Here is a 6,228-nt window from a genome sequence, read left to right as displayed (position 1 = left end):
TGAACACTCTTTCGTGGCTTTCCACCATGGTAGGCTCCAATCGTTGTGACTCATACACCGTATTCATCCGGTTCTGGGGTATACAAAGTATGTGCTTACATTCAGGAGAAGCCTATAAACATATGATGAAGTGAAGATAGGCAACGAGTATGGTCAATATGATATTCTTCTGAGGCCATTCTTAAACCCCTACTTGAACTATCATGGTGGGAATGACTTAACTAAGTGCAATGGTGCCAATAAGATATTCTTCCGAGGCATCATTCTCTAAAGGCCAAACCAGATGGGTAATTACAAAAGTTGTAAATAGCTAATGCGTTATCCTCTCATCATTATTGTTGCTAGCCAATATGATATTCTTCTAAGGTGGGCTTGGTAATGGTGAGTCTCCCATACCCTACTAAGAGTTTCTTCCAAAACTCTCGAATTCCAATGAGGGATATGGAATTTGCCAAATATAATGGGTGGTGTTATTTGGTTTAAAGACTCGGATTAAATGACTTAAAATCAATCAATTTATATTCGTTATGTATTTGTTTACCGATATTTTTGCAAACGTTATCCAAAACTTGACAAAGAAAATCCGAAGGCTTTAGTTTCCGTAATTGGTGCCACAATCCCATAGATTGTCTTGATTTGATTGTAATGTACCTATGTAGTCTCATCCTCACAATCTTCCTATTGATAATGTATCATTGGAAGAACATGTTAGATAACTCTATCATAAAGAGGACAACACTTTTAGCGTCACAATTCTTCCATTACAAATCGTTGTATGAAGAAATAAGAGTTGCTTTGAACAACCCTTAGTTAACGCAAACACTAGTGCTTGTTTCTTTGTTAATGAACAAGGAACTTGAGAAGTAAGAACAAGAGCATGGACACTTTATGTGCCATGATTCTTCACTTACAAATTATTTTATGAAGAAATGAGAATTGCCTTGAACAACTCTTGAATGTTTGTAATCTTGTTTAGAACAAGATGGTTGGTTAACAAAAATAGTCCATCAATATGGACTTACGATGATTTTGAATCATTGAGTGTTGAAGTGTTAAACCACTTCACGAGATGGAAACTAGGCTAAGACTTCACATTTGTATCCTTATCCAAATGGTTCACTAAGTGTATAGTAAATTATATAGTGAACTATAACCGCACGCTCTCCAAATCGTTTGATGTGTATTAACACAATTGAAAGAAGTTTAAAGAGACGCTCTCCAAATCGTTTGATGTGTATAACACAATTGAAATAAGTTTCAAGAGAGACAGTGGGAGTTTAGGGATTATGACTATTGTAGTCATTGGAGAAGTCAAATGAAGAAGGCAAAATAACTCCAAGGGAACAAACTTTCTTTATGAAAGGATGGACATTGGAAGGGGTATTTGCAAGAAATGTCTTGCAAGTGTCTAGAACACACCTTTCGTAGGTGTTTTAAATTGTTCTTGAATAGTTCAAAATAGTTAGTTCTCCTACTTGAATGTTTGATTCTGTATTAGTAACTATGTTTTGCAATCCTTGTAAAAGAGTGACTAATAAAGAAGTAGAAGATTGATGAGAGAAGAGAAAGTACTTCACATTTGGAACGTGGATAAAGATATAGATCTTTGCGAAAGCAAATAGTACTTACTTCCTCATATGAACTACCAAAGAAATTGGAAAACCAAAGATTGTCTTTACATTCCAAATTTGAATAAGGAACTTAATTCCATCACTATAGTTTTAAGAGATGGATAAATGTTTTTCTTGACAAAATATTGTTCTTTATTAATGAATGATTGGATTATAGTAATCCGATTAATTGTCTCTATATTGTAGAGATGATGCGGTAGTATTAACTGTTTAGAATATAATGATGCTTAAAACCCAAAAGGTTACAAGGTAGTGACTAACCCTACTGAGTTGTGACACCTCTAAAACATAAATTACAAGTTGGTCATAGATAGATGCTTTGGATCATTAGATCCGGATCCAATGCCTTCTTGTTAAAATTGTATAGAGGCAAAATGTTTGAATCTTTATTCTTTTGAAAAGGAGAAAGAATCACAAAGTTGTTGAGGTTAATTCACTTAGATATTAGTGGAACTTGTCCATAACATAATACTACTCATGTTGTATGACATTCACCAAAGATCGTTATCGGTTGGACTATCATTTATTTTGATTACACACAAGTCCGAATACTTTGCAAAAGGTTTCAAAGAATTAAAGAATGTAAGTTGATGAGTAAGACGTCTAAAGTATTTACCTCCTTAGATTTGATCCAAGGAAAAATAACATTTTAGAAGAGTTTCCTTGAAAGACATCAAGGAAAGTAGCATCAAATACCCATATATAGGATATATACTTCTAAGACAATATGAATGTTAATTAGAAGATCTTCCAAAATTTTCATGACTCCATAGGATGTAGTTCGAAAGAAAGACAAGTCTTAAGCGTGTTAAGATTTGGGGTTGTGTGCTAATAAGCAATATTTGTTTGAGAATAATCTTGTGGGATATCCTTAAATTAACATTTGGATATCACTTCTATAAACCAACTAACAAATGTTATTTGTTGGGTAGTTCATTGTAATTCTATAATAGGATTTGCCTAAGATAGAGCAAATGAACGAGAGATAGAAATCAAAGAATGGGTTCTTTGAGAGATAGGATGATAATCAACAAATATAACAACCTAGTTCCTACACCACAAGCTCCAAGGTAGTTGAGAATGATTTATAAACCATCTCAGTTGAATGGTTTGAACTTTATGACTATGTCATAGAGTTACACCCCTTAATTCAAAAGAGATAAGAATGAAAATCCTTATGACTACATTGAGTGTATGTACAACATATACTCAAGGAAATGGTATAGTACCATTTGACCCGAAATAATGAAACCTTCATAGCTAATTGGTAGCTTATGGTGACTACAATCAATGAGATTGGTTGACTTGGAAGAAACCATCTTTGACGTAGTCTTGGTTTCTATTAATTCGAAGATTGCTAGCTACAACTAAACGGTGATTCAATGTTTGGACTTAATATGGGTTTTCGAAACCATTATCAAGATAGTCTTGATAATATATGTCTAAAACTAGGAATCACAAGACATGTAAGTTGTAGAGATCCATCCATCATGAATCTTAGAACGCTAGTGGGAGCTATAAGTATCTTATGAGACAAAGATCAAATAGTTTGATTTCTCATTAAGATGTAAATGAATCTTTTGTTTACTAGGTTTACAAAAGATTAGTGGGAGTTAATCATATTCCTAAATTTGAATATATATATATATATATATATATATATATATGTGATATATTAATTTTGGAAATGAAAGGAATTCTTATTCGTTAAAGTTATGACTTTAAACATTCTATAATGATGTAATGTATATGGGAGACATAGTCTATATGCATTGAATGGAAATCTATAATGATAGATTTCAGGATAAATTGGATTATATCTATCCCTAATGAAAGACAAATGATGCTAGGAAGTTTCTCATATGATGATAAACTTCAATCAAAAAGACAATTCTAGTGAGACTAGGAAGTTGCTCTTCTCAAAGGGAATGTAGCCTTTGACTCCCAAAGAAATAATGCATAAATAGAATCCTTTATGCATACGTAGAAAGGTAAATTATGTATTTCAGATAGTATGAAAAATATGATATGAGTTGTACCAAGATCGGCACAAGATGATATCAATGCAAGCCCAAGATCAGAACCATGACAACTGTCAAGTGAATCCTTAAGTATTTAGGAAATACTGAAGGATAGATTCCTTAAGAATGAGGAAGAATTAAAGTAATGCAATGGAAACATAAATGTATTAGATTATGAATCTAATATTGTATCCATCATTGGATGTCTCTTTATTATTAATGAAGAGATAATTGGATATCTCTTTATTTTGACTAAAGAGATACTTGGGTGGAAACGTTAAAAGTAATGACTTTAATGTGTTTCATTGTGCATGCAAAATGTATCGCCATATAGAAGCTTACAACATTGTTCTTTGGATAGGAAAGTTCATTTATGAACTCTCCATTCAGTTCCAACCAGAAAGTGTCTCTAGTGTGCCGACACTACGACACTAATAGGGCGATAGCTCAAGTCAGGGAATCAAGGTCTCATCAAGATCCAAACTCAAATGAGAGACTGAACCACATGATTGAGAATCATGTATAATGGTGACATATAGATATCCATTGTCTAGGCCTACTACTCAGCCATTTTTGAAATGAATTCAGAAGAGGAATCATCAATGATGACCAAGCTGATCGGCTTTAGTGCAAGTGGGAGATTGTGGGAAATGTGCCCTAAAACTAATCTAGTTTAATATAAAGGGCAAAGATTATTATTTAAAGTCATCTCATATAAAGGCTATATGCTTAAACGATAAGTCAAAGGAATATGTAATTGAGAGAATGTGATCTAAAGAAGTTAGATTCATGAGACCATTCTCTTTCGAATACATATCCTAAACATTCTTGATCACAGGATTACCATTTGGGCATTGACAGTCCATCAAGATCAATACATGCTATGTTTTCTCTTAGGAAGAGTGACTGATCTCGACTCACTAACACCAAGACAAGCATGTAGGTGCTCAATAGAGAATGAATCCACTGAACGCAATCAACAAGGAGTTCTCATACTCATGTCACATGAGAACTCATGGTTGGGATAATGCAAAGTAGTCCTTTGACCTAAGGCATCATAGTTGTCTTGTGGTTAGGTCCTTGATCTTTGACTATGTCAAACTCACTCTGTAAGAAGGTGTCCACGGCATAGTTGAGGTTAAGCCACTTAGTCATGGAGGCAGGTGAATGCATAACAAGGGATCTCTAACCTTCAAACTATTTGAGGGAGAATACTCTATGATATGATTAAGAATCTCTGGCCAGAGTATGAATAAGAGTTAGGAAGTTGTTCCAAATCACATTCAAGGTAATCATCTAAGTAAGAGAATCACATTGGATAGTAGACATGAATAAACTATCAAACCAAACAATGCGGTCAAGAGTATTGTATTAAAGAAAGACCGTATTACATTGTAATCCTAAACTGAATAGGTTCTCCAACCTCTTTTGATTAGCTTGGATAGCCATGACATATTGCTAGGTGTCACTCATGGTTTGTGGAAGCCCTAAAGGTGTATAATCACTAAAGGGAGAATTGAAAGGAAATTTCAATTCACAATCGATTTGAAGAATTCTAATTGCCCACTACCTCACTAAAAGGAACCTAATGGATCGCACACTATGTAAGGTAATGTTTGAAGAATTTGACGAAGATGAGTAAGGACAATTAAATGGTTTAATTGTTTATGGTAAGGATTAATTAATATGTTAATTAATCAAACGAATAAGTTCGTTTTAAACCTTAAGTTAGTGTTGGGCCTTAAAGCCTAATGGGCTTTGAATCGTCAAGCCCATTAGCTTAAGTTGTATGACAACTTAACAACCAAAATTCAAGAAGCCGAAAATAGCCCAAAGGCTTGGGAAAACCGGCCATAGAGAGATGAAGGGCCTTTTGGTTCAAGAAGCACACAAAAGTTGAAAGCATAGAAAGGGTATCTTTGCTTCATCCTTATAAGGGTTTTCTAAGGATGAAAAGTGAGAATAACTCTTTCTCTTTTTCTCTCTAGAACAGCCAGCCACCATGGGAGAGTTTACTAGCATCTAACTCTTCCATGGTCACTCATCTTCTTCCTTAACCATCATTGGTGTCGGAACTTGGAGGTCTCTAACTTTGGGGACTTTTGGAGAACCCAATTCTTCCATCCATATCCAAGAAGACATGGAGCCAAGAAGCCAAGTTCCTCCATCCACATCCATGGAGCCAAGGAGCAAGGTGACAAAGGAAAGAAGGCTCTCACATGGGTGATTAACCTTTGCTAAGCAAAGAGGTGTTTCAAAGGTATAAAGAAATCTAAACTATTTCTCTTAGATCTTGAGTTGAGTATTGGTTCATCATAACTACTAGGCTTTGAATTTCATGGGTAAAGTTTTGTTTTGAGTGCATACAAGCATGATTCCGTCTTTAATTGTTAATTGCATGTTGTAGATGTTGCTCAAATGAACTTGTTCTTCACAATTTTTCCTTCAACATTTACGTAACTCGTTCACCTTCTTTTCCAGTAATTCGTCTAGCATTGCAGCCACATCAAAGTTCAGAAAAAGGTACGTCTTTTGCTCCAGTTCCCTTAAGGTGTTTTTTTTTTTAATTTTATTTT

The sequence above is a fragment of a genome, unplaced genomic scaffold (assembly GCF_019419815.1).
Source record: "Pyrus x bretschneideri cultivar Hongxiangsu unplaced genomic scaffold, Pyrus_bretschneideri_v1 Contig58, whole genome shotgun sequence".
Lineage (NCBI taxonomy): Eukaryota > Viridiplantae > Streptophyta > Magnoliopsida > Rosales > Rosaceae > Pyrus > Pyrus x bretschneideri.
Note: the sequence above shows the minus strand (reverse complement) of the source record.